Consider the following 19,348-nt stretch of genomic DNA (forward strand, 5'->3'; position numbering starts at 1 on the left):
GACGGTGACTGTCATTATAGCTCTGGGGCTGCTGGTATGCACGTACTGCTATTGCAACAGTAAAATATTTTTGTTTTATTTGGAAGAAATTTATAAACTTTTTACTCAGTTTTTTTTTTTACTGTGTAGTTAAATCCAACTTGAAGTTGTTTCAATCCTTTTGAAATACGTCAACCAACAGTCATTTTGATATATTCTTGTTTTATGTTCCTACAACTGTTCAAGGCTTTCATTGTGAAGCTACCATAATTTCCTTCAAGTAGAAATATACTAATACTGCTCGAAGGTAGAATAAGCTACACTAACGTATATCCTGTTGAAAATACTTATTACTAATAATTTAGAGAAAGGGAAAAAATAGAAGTACTTCAGGACAGATGATACATCAGATGAAAGCAGCGTCAGTGTGGTGCACTCAATGCTGGATAAATTACTGGGATGCAATCTCAACATGTAGGTTCCCTTAAAAATGAACATCCAATATACATGACTGCTAACCACAACTATATATTTAACAAAACCTGTTGACCCCCCTTCAATAATGACACAAGACATCCAAGTACCAATGTGTATAGTGCAGCAGCCACAGCGTTATTAATACATTTCATAACCAGCATACAACTTTAAGAATGTCAGATTTTGGGGGGGAAGTACCAACAGACCATTAACACATAGTCCCACTGCCATCAGCAGTTTAGCAGACCGTGACTATCATGCAGAGACTGCTTCGCCCCATTTATGTCAAATAACATGACCTATGACCAGTGTGATGCACAAAACACGGCTCTGTCACGTTGACTTCGACACCAACACATTCCAACACAGAAATTATCTCCAAATAGGCCTAGGAACAATCTCTGACCATATGAGAAAAAGTTGATTAAACAAATCAAGTTGCCGTGCCAAAACATGCTTCATGGAATTAATTAAATCAGTGGTCCTAACTTGACCAATGTCATTATTGTTAGTAGCAAAGCAACTGAACCTTGAACAAAACATTCTAAATAAACCTAAGACTGATGAAGGCCCCTTAAACCTCTGGAATCTAATCAAGGGAGAACCCCAGGTTCCACACATATGTCTGGCACAGCGCAATAAACGAAAGACTGTCCAAAACCCATACATAATGCGGAGAAGGAACTAAATGAAATTATACGGTAGGTGAGGATTAATGTGCAGGCAGAACCCCAGTGATTTCCAACTACCCAACCTGTGCAAAGCTGCCTCATCAAAACCCAGAGGAATAGGAGTCCTGACCTGAAATAAATTAAATTAGTCCTTAGGATAAATATCCAAACTCAATACATGTGATCAAATTATTTTGGAAAACCAATACCATGTCAAGGGGGAAGTATTAAGGTTACCAGAAAATAAGAAACTTATGCTCTAACCTAGAAAATCTGTACCCAACAAATCAACTGACCTCAACAGCGGCACTACCAAAGAAACCACTTCACCCACCTGCAACTCGCCATTAAAAACACAGCGAAAAAAAAAACATCTTGAAGAACAGACCTCACATAAAGCCTTCTAAAGAGGCTTTTAAGAGGACTGTTGCTGGGCGACTACTATCAGGACACTTATACTGCTGCCAGCCATGAACGATCTTTTAAATTAAAAATTATCTAGTAATATCTGGCCAACCACCAAACCTAAACAAAAAGGACAAGATAGATATATTTGTTTCAACCGAAAACACCTGATTTACAAAACTATAAAAGGAAAACCAGCTCAGTCACCAATATGCCAGACTCGGTGAACAACTCGCCTTCTTTATCTGCAGCAGACTACCAGCTATTCCAAATAGACCCAGACACCCAGGGGAGTTGAAGGATAAAGAATTACGGAGTAGAGCATTTCAGACGTGCATTGGTTCTTGGAAAAGACTCAGCTGATCTCTTCTGGCATCACCGGAAGAAAAGGATTTGCACTCTGTGACCTGCCTGCAGCCCCAGCGCCACCTGTAGAGTGCCTAACCAGAAGGAGAATGAAGCCTGCCAACTGAACCCCAACTAGCTAAGCAAGATGTAGATGTATGTGACAGCCTTTCCTGTTCATCTGGGCTATAAACAGTATTACCACCACTATCAGCTCACCAGACCAGACGAGGAGACCAGCAAGAAGTTGGCCTGCTATGCGGAGACCTCTGTTTACCTTTTAGCTGCACGGGATACAACTACAGTATGTCGGTATGACTAACAGATGTTTGAAAACCTGTATAGCAGAACACATTTCCGGCAAAACAGAAATGAGCTGGGGTTTTAAACTTGACACCATGGCTCCTAAATCTCGATTTTTGACCTGTTTAACTTTTTAAAAATCTTTTCATGCTCTTTTTATATATATATATATATAGAGAGAGAGATAATTTTTATATATATATATATATATATATATATATATATATATATATATATAAACAAATTGAGAAAACTCTTGCACTCCAACTCTAAATAATAATGCCAGGTGCCAAGTTCCAAATTCATAAAAAATCAAAAAATTACCGGCACTCATGGACTTCTTTCATCCGATTTATTTTAGGTGAATATAGTCAGGTCGACGTTTCAGCTCCCGATCGGAGCTTTCATCAGGACACCAAAATGATGAAAGCTCCGATCGGGAGCTGAAACGTCGACCTGACTATATTCACCTAAAATAAATCGGATGAAAGAAGTCCATGAGTGCCGGTAATTTTTTGATTTTTATATATATATATATATATATATGTATATATATATATATATATATATATATATATATATATATATATATATATATATATATATATATATGTATGTATATAAAAAAAATTCTATATTTTATTTCCTAGTGTTCTATTTTTAAAAATTGTTATTTATTACTCTGGTTTATTTTAATCATATTGTGTAATTTGTACCATACTGTTTTATAATTTAAATGTGTTTCTTTATGTCTTTTATGTGCTCTAATGGGATTTTTTTTATGTGGTCTAATATGATATGGCTTCCACTAACATCCCTTTTATTGGGTTGTTACAGCATTACCCTTTTAATATTATTTTCTGCACATCCACTTTTTAGTTCTAGGCTAATGCCTTTGGAACTCACTTTCCCAGCATCCCCCTCTGCCAAGAGACATCACGGTATGTCTCTCTTGTAGTTTCGCTAGGTTGCTATGACGACGCGGTCTGTTATTTACTGTATGGTATATTTTAATGCTAATTGATCATGATCAGTGACATCATCCAATCGTTTTTTTATTTTTTTTATTTTACAACTATTTAAATGTGAAGGTCCCCTACCCTGTAACATTTTTAAAAAGCCTTTGTATATAGGTGAAACGCGTTAGTTTGTTACTAAGTTTGTTTTTGTTTCTTATCATTTGTAAAATTAAACTTGTTTATATTTTACTTTTGCACCTTCACTGAACATCTTTTATTGGAAAAGCTGTTTCTCACATTCCCGGTTGGGGGCCAAACCACCTATGCTGTTAAGGATTGAGCAATTCCTATCTGCTCATCCATTGTGAGTATACCTCCATTTTATTTGTTTTATTCAAACAGAGCACTATTTTTCTTCTTTTATATTCTCCACATATCATTGGAGCATAATCCTGGATACACCATGTGGGTTATTGGCATAAAGACACGATACCTAAGGGGACCAGGACCCTCTATATATCCACAGACAGGGATTATACCGTCCATATGCTGTGATCTGGAGCTAATCTTTAGCTCCAGAAAAGTGTGAGTGCAATATTTTACTTTACACTTTATCTCACCCTTTTTAAATATACAACACTATATTTGTATTTCTGTCCCATTCTGTATTCTTTTATATCTGCTCCATCAAACTCCACACAGCGCTCCTTCCCTACACCGTTCTCAAAATATCAATTACTTAAGACCGGTTTCTTCTTCTCGTGTTTCCACAATTCCTAGAGAGGTAGACTTAGAGATCATTTGATGTCACTTCATTCCTTAATTTGGAAAGAGCATAGGTTATTATGGTGCTTGAAGTGCCCCTTATGTTTTTGGGAATGGATGTAAATCCATTTTTCTTTTCCTGGTATGTTTAATTTTTCTCACAAAACTTGGCAGATATTTTAAATATAATTTCAGTGGGTAACTTATCATTTTTTGTTATTCTACCAATGTGTCCTTTTGTGCATAAAAAAAGGTTTATTTACATAACGGGATTTCATGTTTTTGCTTTGGCATGTCACTTGATGCTAATTATTTTCTGTGAGCGTCAACTAGTATCATCTCCTCTCAGCTCACAGATTGTAGGGCAATATGTGTTTGTTTCATTAAAACGCAGGGAAAGCGAGTTCTGGATTTGACAGTGCTTAAGGGTAAGTGTCATTCATCGAATGGCCATGCTTGTTATATTTTCCAACATACTTGCAGGTCAAAACAGATACATTTATCAAAAATGCTTTAAATTATTCTGTGTTGTTTAGATGTTTCAAATAAAGTGTTCATGTGAAATAACAGCTAGAAGTGATAGCTATGCATCATGTATATGAATATATGCATATATGATGGTGTGAGCTGGATGCACAGAAGACTGAGATAAAAATGACAAAACCAGAGAGGATTTAAATAGTGCGTTTTTAGAGATAACTTCCTAGCTGCACGACCATCACTGTAACTGTCCCTTTAAAAGGAAGGATATTCTCCCACAGGATTTATGTAGCTCAGATGAGACATTGATCTCAAACTGGGATGGAGCTCCAAGAATAGCAAGGATCAATTGTATCTTTACTACACTGAGCAAAGTTTAATATTGTAATATTAGAATAAGGATTTTGTGTTTTGCTCCATGGGCTTTATTCCATTCTAGATCAGGGATGGCCAGGAAGTAGATCCACTGATATTCCCATAACACTTTGTCCGCCTAACAGCTTGTAAAACTGCTCGGGATTTGTAGTTGCAACAGCTGGGGGCAACCTTTTGACAACGCCAGTTCTAGATTCTAGTTGACACTCGTCCATGGATTCCATTTTGCTCATATACTTAAACACATACCTCCCACTTGTACCTAATTAGTTGGAACAGCCCCTGTTTTGAGTTTAAAACACTTTGCACCTCTTTTCTATCCCAATATCCCTGTTTTCTAGAAGCTTTGTATTGTTGGTGTGTCTGAGTGTGTCTGAGTGTACACTGAGTGAGCAATAATACTCACAGTAATGTATCTTTAAACTACAAAAATGTGTTTAGAAATCAGTCTGTGTAAACATGATATCTTGTTCTCTATTACATTTTTGATCCATAAATTGTTATTAGTAAGCTACCTAAAATCTCTCAGAAAAGCCCCCGCCTCTGGCCCACACCTCCACTCACACTCCTAAAATAAATGCATCCCTCTTTGTCCATTTGAAATGTTGGGAGGTACATTTTCTGCTGTTCTGACCGAGGTGCAAAGGATGACAAATTCAACCAGGAGCCCACTTTGAAAGGACACCCTAACTGGTAGAATGTAGCAAGAAGTCCAATCTATTTCTTTATCAGATAGGAGACCAAACAAAAATGCCAGTTTTAGAGGATATCAAAAAGTAAGAGAAACTGGAAGAGGACATATCCAGACTACAAAATTAACCCCAAGGTTGCTTCCTAAAATGTGTTATTCTTTCGTCAGTTATTTCGCGTTTTACGTCTTTCTTTTTTTTTTCTCGTTACATTTTCTGCTTACCTAGTGGTTGAAAATATCAATACATGTTACAAAACCTATTGAGGCCCTGGGGAGATAGCGCAGCTAAGCGGACAAGGGCACATGTAGGAGTGTGGGGATAGATGCATGGGATTGGTTGGGAAGAATCTGTGGGTGTGATTATGTTCTGTGTAAGACAGTGTGGGGGAGGTCTTACCTCAGTGCCACTTGGGATTCGGGCCAGCAAACAGCTTCCCTCCCGCCCACCCTATACTATATTTTGTCGCAGCTAGCCGGGGGTATGTCCTTGCCAATTGAGTTTGAGGTTACGTTTAAGTAGATGGAATGAGATGAACAAGTTTTTTAAGGTCTCAAACCTCCCCTGCTCTAAAGGTTTAACTTTAGGTTGCCTGAGGTCTCGTGCCCATCGAGCGTGGATAAGGTCGGCTGATGGCAGGCATTGGAAGGATTTTTATGACGAGGGGGGAGGTGAGAGGGAGTGGTGATTAGGAACCACTCCATGTTTTTATTGGCAAGGACGGTTGGGTCACTGTATAACACTATGGGTGGAGTTATATATGTATATATGTTAATTTATGCTTATTTATGTCTAATGTTTTGGTTACAGAAAAGAAGAGATTTAACCCCTTAACACCGCAGCCAAATGTACAAGTTGTGAACGAAACAAAACGTAAACAAAACCTGGCATTTGCGCTATATGTCTGTCCAACCGTAATTCACCTCTTTCATATTAAATGCACCCCCCCTTATTATATATCATTTTATTCAGGGGAAACAGGGCTTTCATTTAATATCAAATATTTAGCTATGAAACATAATTTAATATGAAAAAAATGGGAGAAAATAAGATTTTTTTTGATTTTTTTCGTTCTACATGACATTTTAACTGTCAATGTCATAATACTGTTTGCTTTTACTGCAATAAAATACACATATTTGTATTCAGCAAAGTCTCACGTGTAAAACAGTACCCCCTATGTACAGGTTTTATGGTGTTTTGGGAAGTTACAGGGTCAAATATAGCGTGTTACATTTGAAATTGAAATTCGCCAGATTGGTTACGTTGCCTTTGAGACTGTATAGTAGCCCAGGAAATAAATTTACACCCATAATGGCATACCATTTGCAATAGTAGACGACCCAAGGTATTGCAAATAAGCGATGTCCAGTCTTTTTTAGTAGCCATTTGGTCACAAACACTGGCCAAAGTTAGCGTTTGTATTTGTTTGTGTGTGAAAAATGCAAAAAACGCCAATTTTGGCCAGTGTTTGTGACTAAGTGGCTACTAAAAAAGACTGGACATACCCCATTTGCAATACCTTTGGTTGTCTACTATTGCAAATGGTATGCCATCATAGGGGTAATTTTCATTCTTGGGCTACCATAGGGTCATAAAGGCAACGTAAGCAATCTGGCGAATTTTAATGTGAAAAAAATTAAACACAAGCCTTATATTTGACGCTGTAATTTTTGAAAACACCATAAAACCTGTACATGAGGGGTACTGTTGTACTCAGGAGACTTCGCTGAACACAAATATTTGTGTTTCAAAACAGTAAAAAGTATTGCAGCAATAATATCGTCCCTGTAAGTGCTGTTTGTGCGTGAAAAATGCAAAAAACGTCACTTTTACTGGCGATATCATGGTTGTAATACATTTTACTGTTTTGAAACACTAATATTTGTGTTCAGCGAAGTCTCCCGAGTAAAACAGTACCCCCCATGTACAGGTTTTATGGTGTCTTGGAAAGTTATAGGGTTAAATATAGTGCTAGCAAATTAAATTCCCTATACTTTCGGCATGGGTGGTCAGGCAGGTCCCGCTAATTGTAATTAATTAGGATACCTAATTATGTAAAATTATTACATAAATATATGTGTAGAATTAATATATGTATATATATACATATGTGTATATATACGTATATATATATATATTTTTTTTAATATTTTTATTTATATATAGGTATATATATAGTGATATATACGTATATATTTATGTATATAGATATATATATTATTTCGTTATAAGTGTATTTTGATATAAATATATATATATTAATATCAGAAAACAGTTAGAACGAAATAAAACACATCTATATATTTTTTAATATTTTATTTTTAATTATTTTTTTATTTTTATTTTTTTACGTATTTACATATTAATTTTTTTATATTATTTATAAATATATATATAACAATAATTATATATATATATTTAATCAGTATCAGTCTACGTGTAATTTGATATTAATATATATATATATAAATATTAAAATACACCTAGACGGTGTATGTGTATGTGTGTATATGTGTATATATATACTTAGATCATATATATATAATATATATATATGATCTAAGTATATAATTTATTTATTTTAACACTGTTTTAAAACATTTTTATTTGATTTTCAGCCAGCAGGGGGACCAACTGTCATTACAGTTGGTCCCCCTGCTGGCAATGCAGCAGGCAGCTATACCGGCCATGTGATTGTGAGGTCCTCGCAAGGACCTCACTCTCACATGGCCGGGAGGGCTCCTGGAGGGCGGACGTGCCGCGGGGGGCTCCCTGGGAGTCCCCCGAACCGCGATCGCCGGCGTGGGACCGCCAGCGACCGGGTAAGTTACTAAAAACCGGAGGGCGTACTATTACGTCCGGCGGCGTTTAGAGACGCTTTTAAAAGGACGTAATAGTACGCCCTCCGGTCTTAAGGGGTTAATAAATAAAGTTATGGATGTGTTATGCAGTAATTTAGTTGTGATAATAAATGCTGTGGCCTGTTTCATCCATACTAAGTGGTCTGTCGTTATTGGGGGGTTTAATGGGGTTAGATTTTGTTCTAGGCTGCATCGCGATTCCCCACTACGTACATACATGAAAGCCAGTGAATAGTTAGGTTATTGTGTGAAATAATTTTTAGTGGATGAAAAAAAAAAATAGCAACTAACATTTATGCAGCAACGGGATTCCCACAAATTAGTAGATGTAACTAATATTTATAGCATGATTTTCGAAATTTATACTTGGGATTCAAAATGATACGTAATCCGAAATATTATTTTTACTTTGTTTTGTATGCTGGTTTCTAAATAGATTTTCAAAAAATTTATAAATGAAATGTTGCAAATGTATGCGCTATATGTGTGGCCCAAAGACTGATTGCCAACTGCTATAGAACTACAACTGATGCTCGTGAGATGTAGTTCTACACCCCAAGATTACAATATAACTAGCTGGTTAGATTGCCAGCAAACTATAAAGTGCATTGAACTTACAATAGCAATTTCTGTAGCTGCTTGTGTCTTAACAATCGATTTTGTTTTTATATGATCTCTAAGGAATCGTTTTATCTTAATTAAGGGGAAAAATATTATATGTTGATTTATCTCTTTTGTAAACTTGCTGCATTGTTAGCTTGGAGCAAATATTAAAACTAATTAAACATATTCTGCCTCCTATCTCAGCTTTTTTTTTTAAAAAAAAGCTGAGTTGGCAAGAAATGTAATAGGGTTTTATAAGAGGCACCCGCCTGAGTTTTATTGCATTTCCCAACATGTCGTCTTTATACTGGGATATTTTAAGGCAGCGGTAACAAATCTTTGCATAAGAAGAAGAGATACACGAAGCAAAAAAGATTCTTATGTAAATGCTTTGTGTGTTAGCAACAAAAATCATATTTGGACATTCTAAAGCAAAATGCAGAGACGTGTATAAAGGTATTGCTAAAACAGGAAAATGTTTTGTAATAATATATATATATATATATATATACATATATATATATATATATTTTAACCCCTTAAGGACTTAGGACGGTTCGGGACCGTCATCGGCATTTTTGCGTTGCCGACCGATGATGGTCCTGAACCGTCCTAACTTTAAGATGTACTTACCCGATCGCCGTCGTTCCCCCGGCGGCAATCGGCCTTGGTCCCGGTGTGGGGAGACTGCCTGCAGCCCAGACAGTCTCCCCATGGCGAATTAGGACCCCTGGGGCCATGTGATCGCTCAACAGAGCGACCACATGGTCACAATAGGTGTCCATGTGTCTGCCTGCAGGGGGACTGTCTGTGCTGACAGGCAATCTCCCTGCCAGTGTAAAATCAAAGAAAAAATAAAGTTAATGTTAATAATAAAATATATATATATATATATATATATATATATATATATGTGTGTATATATGTCTATATATTATATATAAAATATCATACTATGTGTAATTTTATATTAATATGTACATATATTAATATAAAAATACACTTATAATTAAATTACACAAGTATATATATAATATATATATAATAACTATATATATTGTATATATATATTATTATAAAATACAAATAATAAGTAAATTAAATTAAATAAAAAATGTAAAATAATAATACAAAAAAAATATATATATCTATATGGAATTTTATCCTAACCTTATTTTGATATTAAAATATATACATTTATATCAAAATACACTTAGAATGAAATTGTATATATATCTATGTATATATAAATAAATAAAAAATAATACGAAATATACATTTGTTTATATACAAAATTACATAAATAATTATATAAATATACACGTAGACTTCAAATATATAAATGTGCATATATATTTAAATTCTACGTGCGTATTTATGTAATATTTTTACATAATTAAATAATTTTATTAATTGCAATTTCAGGGACCTGCCTGCCAACCCAGGCCGAAATTGCAGAGAATTTAATTTGCTAGCTCTGTATTTTACCCTGTAACTTTCTAACACACCCTAAAACCCTGTACATGGGGGGTACCGTTTTACTCGGGAGACTTTGCTGAACACAAATATTAGTGATTCCAAACAGTAAAACCTATCACAGCAATGATATTGTCAGTGAAAGTGACTTTTTTCAAATTTTTCCCACACAAACAGCACTTTTACTGATGATATAATTGTTGTGATACGTTTTCCTGTTTTGAAACACTAATATTTGTGTTCAGCAAAGTCTCCCGAGTTTAACAGTACCCCATGTACAGATTTTATAGCGTTTTTGAAAGTTACAGGGTCAAATATATGGGTCAAATATTTTTACATTGAAAATGGCCAGGTTGGTTACGTTGCCTTTAAGAGCGTATGGTAGCCCAGGAATGAGAATTACCCCCATGATGGCATACCATTTGCAAAAGAAGACAACCCAAGGTTTTGCAAATGGGGTATGTCCAGTATTTTTTCGTAGCCACTTAGTCACAAACACTGGCGAAAATTAGCGTTCAATTTCGTTTTTTACTTTTTCACACACAAACAAATATGAACGCTAACTTTGGCCAGTGTTTGCGACTAGGTGGCTACTAAAAAGACTGGACATACCCCATATTGAATACCCTGGGTTGTCTACTTTAAAAAAAAAATATGTACATGTGGGGTGTTATTCAGAGAATTTTGACAGATAAAAGTGTTACAATGTCACTATTGATAAATTTGAAAAATATTATGTTTTGAAACCACAATATCCTACTTGTACCTATAGCCCTATAACTTGCAAAAAAAAAGCAAAAAAGCATGTAAACACTGGATATTTTAAAACTCAGGACAAAATTTTGAATCTATTTAGCAGTTTTTTTTATTCGCTTTTGTAGATGAGTAAAAGATTTTTCAAGTAAAAGTCAAAAAACATGTATTTTTTTCATCATATTTTTTTATTTTTTTTAAATTAAATTACATGAGATTATATAAATAATGGTATGTAAAGAAAGCCTTTTTTGTCCTGAAAAAAACAACATATAATTTGTATAGGAACAGTAAATGAGAGAGCGGAAAATTACAGCTAAACACAAACACCACAAAAGTGTAAAAAGAGGCCTGGTCGCAAATGTACAACATCGCAAAAACAGTCCAGTCCTTAACCCCTTCCCGCCGTTACGACGTGCTATGCCGTCACGCTTTAAGTGGGCTTTAAAGCCGTTGTGACGGCATAGCACGCCGTAACGGCTTTAAGCCCTGGAGCGCCCGGGATACTTACCTTCCCGGCGCTCCGCTTCGGGAGGACTGCCTCACAGCCCAGGCAGCCCTCCCACGGCAAATCAGGCCCCCAGGGGCCATGTGATCGCACTCAAAGAGCGATCACATGGCCCCCTAAAGCTGGCTGTGGATCTGCCAGCAGGGGGACTGTCTAAAATATGAGACAGTCCCCCTGCTGGTGGGAAGTATAAAAAAAATGATTAGATAGGTTATAAAATAAAGTAAATGTATTTATATATATATATATATATATATATAATATATGTATATATATTATATATATAATATATATGTATATTATATATATTTAACGTCATACATAGTGTATTTTAATACTAATATAAGTACATATATTAGTATTAAAATACACTTAGAATGACGTTACATATATATAATATACATATATTATATATATAATAGATATATACACATATATTATATATATATATAAATACGTATAATTACAATAATAAATAAATACAATAATAAAATTAATAAATAAAATATTGAAACAAAATTTAATATAAATTATATATACATATGTAATTTCATTCTAACTGTATTTTGTTATTAATATATATATATATTGGTAACAAAATACACTTAGAATGACATTCTATATATATCTATCTATATATAAAATGCAAATAACCGCAAATATATATATATATATAGATAAATACATATAATTACATAAAAGATTACATTAGTATACACGTAGAATTTAGATACCTATAAATGCATATATATTAAAATTCTACGTGTATATTTAAGTAATCTTTTAACATAATTAGGTGATTTGATTAATTAAAATTTGATTGACATACCTGACAACACAGGGAGAAAGTGCTGAGAATTTAATTCGCAAGCACTATATTTGACCCTGTAACTCTCCAAGACAACATAAAACCTGTACATGGGGGGTACTGTTTTACTCGGGAGACTTCGCTGAACTCAAATATTAGTGTTCTAAATTGGTAAATTGTATTACAACGATGATATTTTAAGTAAAAGTGAAGTTTTTTGCATTTTTTACAAACGAACGGCACTTTTATGGACTATATTATTGTTGTAATATGTTTTACTGTTTTAAAACACTAATATTTGTGTTTAGTGAAGTCTCCCGAGAATAACAGTACCCCCCATGTACAGGTTTCATGGTGTTTTGGAAAGTTAGAGAGTCACATATAAGGCTTGCATTTCATTTTTTTTGACATTGAAATTTGCCAGATTGGTTATGTTGCCTTTGAGAGCGTATGGTAGCCCAGGAATGAGAATTACCCCCATGATGGCATACCATTTGCAAAAGTAGACAACCCAAGGTATTGCAAGTGGGGTATGTCCAGTCTTTCTTAGTAGCCACTTAGTCACAAACACTGGCCAAATATTCGTTTTTTTGCTTTTTTAACACAAAAACAAATATGAACGCTAACTTTGGCCAGTGTTTGTGACTAAGTGGCTACTAAAAAAGACTAAACATACCCCACTTTCAATACCTTTGGTTGTCTACTTTTTCAAATGGTATGCCATTATGGGGGTAATTCTCATTGCTGGGCTACCACACCGTCTCAAAGGTAACATTACCAATCTGGCAAATTTCTATTTGAAAATGGAACGTTCTATATTTGACCCTGTTACTTTCCAAAACACCATAAAACCTGTTAATGGGGGATACTGTTGTACTCGTGAGACATCGCTGATTGCAAATATGTGCATTTTTGTGCAGTAAAACCTAACAGTATTATGACATTCACAGCTAAAATGTCAGACGGAAATACAAATTAAAAAAAAAATCTTATTTTCTCACATTTTTTTTTACATTTTATTCATAATGAATTATGTTCCATATATGAATAGTTAATGATAAATTAAAGCCCTGTTTCTCCTGAACAAAATGATATATAATAAGTGTGGTGCATATAATATGAAAAAGGTAAAATACGGGTGAACAGACATATAGCGCAAATTCCAGTTTTTGTTTAGGTTTTGTTTTGATCAGAATGTGCACTATTGACTCCGTCCTGAAGGGGTTAAGGGGTTAAAAGAAGAGATTTATTGAATGTAAACAAACTCCTTATATTCAACATACACAAATATAAAAATCCCAGACTGCATAAAGGGTGATTGTAAAATAAACAAATACAGTGGAACCTCGGTTAACGAACGCCTCGGTTAACGGAAAATTCGGTTTACGAATGAAAATTCGTAAAAAAAATTGCCTCGGTTTACGAATTTTTTTCGCAATACGAAACAAGTGTCCCGGTTTATAGCTCCGCCCCCTGCATACTGAAGTGTGGGTAGCACGTGAGTGTGTAGTGTGGAGGTGTTGGAGAGGTTTTGGAGCCATTTGCAGCAAGTTGTTGAGCCTTTTGGAGCCATTTGCAGCAAGTTGTTGAGCCTTTTGGAGCCATTTGCAGCAAGTTGTTGAGCCTTTTGGAGCCATTTGCAGCAAGTTGTGGAGCCTTTTGGAGCCATTTGCAGCAGGGTTTGGAGCCTTTTTGGTGCATCTAAAGAAGTGGAAAGGTAGGGAGCTGAGCTTGGTTGTTTGCATGCCTGTTACTGTGTGTTTTGCATTGTGGGGTTGATTTCCATGCCAGCTCATGTGCTGTGCATGCCTGTTACAACTGTACTGTGTGTTTTGCAATGTGGGGTTGTTTTCCATGCCATCTCATGTGCTGTGCATGCCTGTTACAACTGTACTGTGTGTTTTGCAATGTGGGGTTGTTTTCCATGCCATCTCATGTGCTGTGCATGCCTGTTACAGCTCATGTGCTGTGCATGGCTTTTACTGTGGTTTCCATGCCAGCTCATGTGCTGTGCATGCCTGTTACAGCTCATGTGCTGTGCATGCCTGTTACAGCTCATGTGCTGTGCATGCCTTTTACTGTGGTTTCCATGCCAGCTCATGTGCTGTGCATGCCTTTTACTGTGTGTTTTGCATTGTGGGGTTGTTTTCCATGCCAGCTCATATGGGTGTAAAGCATCTTTCATTTTTTTTTTTTGCATACATAGGGACGGTGGTGTCATGGCACCCAAGAAAGCAGTGGAAGCTGGGAAGAGGAAGAAGGTGATGATTCTGCTTGAGGACAAGAAGGAAATCATCAGGAAGCATGAAGGAGGAATGCGATTGACCGACCTTGCCAAAGAGTATGGAAGGAGTGGATCCACAATCGGTACAATCCTAAAAATGAAAGAGAAGATTACTGGGAGAGATGCAGCCAAGGGAGTCACCAGGGTCTCCAAGCAACGCCCACCTGTTCTGGACGAGGTCGAGAAGTTGCTCCTGCTCTGGATTGAACAGAAGCAGCGTGCAGGGGACTCAGTGACCAAGGCGATCATCTGCGAAAAAGCCAAGGCCTTGCATGCTGACCTCCTCAAACAACAGCCAGGAACGTCAGCAGATGCAGAAGGCTTCAAGGCCAGCAGGGGGTGGTTCGAAAGGTTCAAGAACAGATCTGGCATCCACAGTGTGGTCAGGCATGGAGAGGCTGCAAGTTCTGATGTTGCTGCAGCTGAAGAATTTGCTACGGAGTTCCTGGAGGTCATAGTTTCAGAGGGCTACCTTCCTCAGCAGGTCTTCAACTGCGACGAGACTGGACTCTTCTGGAAGAGGATGCCAAAGCGTACCTTCATCACAGAAGAGGAGACCTCATTGCCTGGCCACAAGCCGATGAAGGACCGTCTTACCCTCCTGTTCTGCGCCAACGCCAGTGGGGACCTTAAGATCAAGCCTCTGCTTGTCTACCATTCAGAGAACCCACGGGCCTTCAAGAAACACAAGGTGAACAAGGAGCAGTTGAGCGTTTTGTGGCAGTCTAACGCAAAGGCTTGGGTCACACGCCTCTTGTTTGTGAAGTGGGTCAATGCGGTTTTTGGTCCTGCTGTGAAGAAGTACCTTCTGGACAATAACCTGCCACTCAAGGCCATGCTGCTCATGGACAATGCTCCTGCCCATCCTCCAGGCCTCGAGGAAGACTTGCTGGAGGACTTTAATTTCATCAAGGTCATGTTCCTTCCGCCTAACACCACCCCACTACTCCAGCCAATGGACCAGCAGGTCATCTCCAATTTAAAAAAACTCTACACAAGGGAGCTTTTCCGGCGATGCTTTGAGATGACAGATCGCTCAAGCCTCACCCTCCATGAATTTTGGAGAGAGCATTTTGACATTGTGAGCTGTCTGCAGATTATCACCATTGCCTGGGCCGGGGTCAGCCAGACAAACCTAAATTCTGCTTGGCGCAACCTTTGGCCAGACTGTGTTGTAAAACCTGCCTCCAGTGCTTCTGCACCTGCACCAGAGTCAACAGTCTTGGAGGAAATTGTTTCCTTGGGGAGGACCATGGGCCTGGAGGTGACTGAGGAGGATGTCTACGAGCTGGTGGAGGAACACAACCGTGACCTAACCACCGAGGAGCTGGTGGAATTGCAGAAGGAGTCGATGGAGGAGCAGATCGCATTTGAGGAGGAGGAGGAAATGAGTGAGGAACAGCTCTCTTCCACGGAACTCAAGGAGGCATGCCAAATGTGGGTAAACCTACAGACTTTTGTACAGCAGCACCACCCAGATAAGGCTCTAGCCCACAGACTTGTGAGCAGTTTTGACACAGACATCATGTCCCCTTTCCGAGGGATGCTTAAAAGGCGCCAGAGGCAGCAGACAATGGAAAGGTTCCTACAAAAACAGCCTAGACATGAAGAAGAACCGGCTTGTGTTAGTGCTGCCCAATTGCCCTCGTCCTCCTCATCTTCCAAACAGTGTTGAAATTGTTTTGCTGTTTTCCCTGTTGACGTGTGATTTATGTACAGTTAAAGTGTACTGTACCATGTTATCAAAACTTTGCCATGTTTTAAAAGTTGATGTGTGATGTTTTAAAACATAAAGTTGGATGTTTGAAATGTTATTTCTTGATTAACCATGTCCCTGTACAGTATTTATGCCTTTAAAGTGCACTTTATAAAGAGTTTTGAACAGATAAAATACTTTATTTGACTTTTTTTCTCACCTCCGGAACGCATTAATTGGTTTTCAATGCATTCCTATGGGAAACCGTGTTTCGGTTTACGAATTTTTCGCAATACGAAACGTCCCGGAGAACGAATTAAATTCGTAAACCGAGGTCCCACTGTATACCGTATTTTTCGCTCCATAAGACGCACTTTTTTTCCCCTCAAAAGTGAGGGGAAATGTCTGTGTGTCTTATGGAGCGAATATGAAGCTTTACTTACCTGTCTTGCAGCGTTGGCCGGCAGCACAGGGCGCACCGCGGTAGTGGAACTTGAATTTCATGTTCCGGTTTCCGGCGGGACTGAAAGGAAGTGTGCACAAGCTGAGTGCGCACTTCCTTTCAGTCCCGCCGGAAACCGGAACATGAAATTCAAGTTCCACTACCGCGGTGCGCCCTGTGCTGCCGGCCAACGCTACAAGACAGGTAAGTAATTATGGGAAAAGGGGAGGGGGACAGTATGGGAGAGAAGAATATGGGGAGGGGGTTGAAGTCTATGGGGAGGGGGGGGAGATGAAGTCTATGGGGAGGGGGGGAGATGAAGTCTATGGGGAGGGGGGGAGATGAAGTCTATGGGGAGGGGGGGAGATGAAGTCTATGGGGAGGGGGGGAGATGAAGTCTATGGGGAGGGGGGGAGATGAAGTCTATGGGGAGGGGGGGGATGAAGTCTATGGTGAGGGGGGGATGAAGTCTATGGGGAGGGGGGGATGAAGTCTATGGGGGGGGGATGAAGTCTATGGGGAGGGGGGAGATGAAGTCAATGGGGAGGGGGGGAGATGAAGTCTATGGGGAGGGGGGGAGATGAAGTCTATGGGGAGGGGGGGGAGATGAAGTCTATGGGGAGGGGGGGAAATTAAGTCTATGGGGAGGGGGGGGAGATGAAGTCTATGGGGAGGGGGGGAGATGAAGTCTGTGGGCAGGGGGGAGATGAAGTCTGTGGGGAGGGGGGAGATGAAGTCTGTGGGGAGGGGGGGAGATGAAGTCTGTGGGTAGGGGGGGAGATGAAGTCTGTGGGGAGGGAGGGAGATGAAGTCTGTGGGGAGGGGGGGAGATGAAGTCTGTGGGGAGGGGGGGAGATGAAGTCTGTGGGGAGGGGGGGAGATGAAGTCTGTGGGGAGGGGGGGAGATGAAGTCTGTGGGGGGGAGATGAAGTCTGTGGGGGGGGGAGATGAAGTCTGTGGGGAGGGGGGGGAGTTGAAGTCTGTGGGGAGGGGGGGAGATGAAGTCTGTGGGGAGGGGGGGAGATGAAGTCTGTGGGGAGGGGGGGAGATGAAGTCTGTGGGGAGGGGGGGGATGAAGTCTATGGGGAGGGGGTGGGTGAAGACTATGGGGAGGGGGTGGGTGAAGACTATGGGGAGGGGGTGAGTGAAGACTATGGGAGGGGGGGACACTATGGGACAGGGGAGAAAAAAATGTTCTGTACAAACTGTCCCATAGTAAGAAACACTATGGGTCAGTTTATTCAGAATATTTTTTTTCTGGGTTTCTTCCTCTAAAAACTAGGTGCGTCTTATGGTGAGGTGCGTCTTATGGAGCGAAAAATACGGTACTTTAATAATAAAAAAAAAACGTCTTTACTTACACCTTCATGACAAGGGTTATTTTGTACCTTACAGGAAGATTCTAATACAATATATGTGTGTGTGTATGTATGTATATGTATATTTATAAAACAGAGTGTCCCTGGTTCATTTTAGATTATTGGGCTTCCCTTCTAAATTAAAAATTAAATTGCTTTTTAACGGCGTCCTTCTGGTGAGATCATACAGATGGATGATCTTAGCTAATCAAATGCTTCTCCATAGAGAAGCATCTGGGACATGCTGTACATGAGTTTGCAACTCTGTGCTTCTCAAACAGTGTTCTTCTCAAAATGCTTCTTTATGGAAAGACCTAACTGTGCTCGGCATCATCATAATGCCGAACATTAAGACTGTATACCTTTAAACGCTTCAGTAGGAAGTACAACCCAAGAAAGTAATGGTTCAGAAAACTAGAGGCACACAGACTGACATGTGTAAGAAATGTAACTGTATACAACCTGTTGGTAAATATACTGTGTAGCATGGAAACCCGATATTTATTCATGTATTTCGTATCCAGTTAATCAACAGCCATTTTAAATCTCGTCTACGAAACTGATTGCAAGAAGCACAGAATAAAAACATTTGTGTTCAGCCAAAATGAATGGAGATATTCCTTTTAACTTTGACATTTTTTTTTTGTTTAAATTATAAGGGGAAAATTAGAGGCCTGTCAATTTGACTTCAAATTTTTTTTGAATTTTAATGCTGTCCTTCTGTCTCTGACAGCAAAATGGCTGGATATTCAGATCCAGTACAAGAGAAAAAAATATATATATTAATTACATTAAAAAAACAAAAAAAAACTACAAGTCGCAAGAGGGGGGAAATACTCATTAAGTTCATATGGTAAAGATTTTTTTTTTTTAATGACAAGACTGCTTTAAATTAATATAACAAACTGCAAGAAAAGTCAATGTACCCTATGCAAATGGGCATTTTGTTAAAAATAGGGTATGGCTCATTTAGCAATGCACAGTAAATTAAACTCATACCGTTTACTCTGGGGATAACAACAGCTGTTATAATATCCCATATAGATATGTTGACATGAGTGATGCTGGACTTTGTTAGATATTTTTTTTTTATATAAAACATTGTAAG

This window comes from Pelobates fuscus, chromosome 4 (assembly GCF_036172605.1).
Source record: "Pelobates fuscus isolate aPelFus1 chromosome 4, aPelFus1.pri, whole genome shotgun sequence".
NCBI classification, from domain to species: domain Eukaryota; kingdom Metazoa; phylum Chordata; class Amphibia; order Anura; family Pelobatidae; genus Pelobates; species Pelobates fuscus.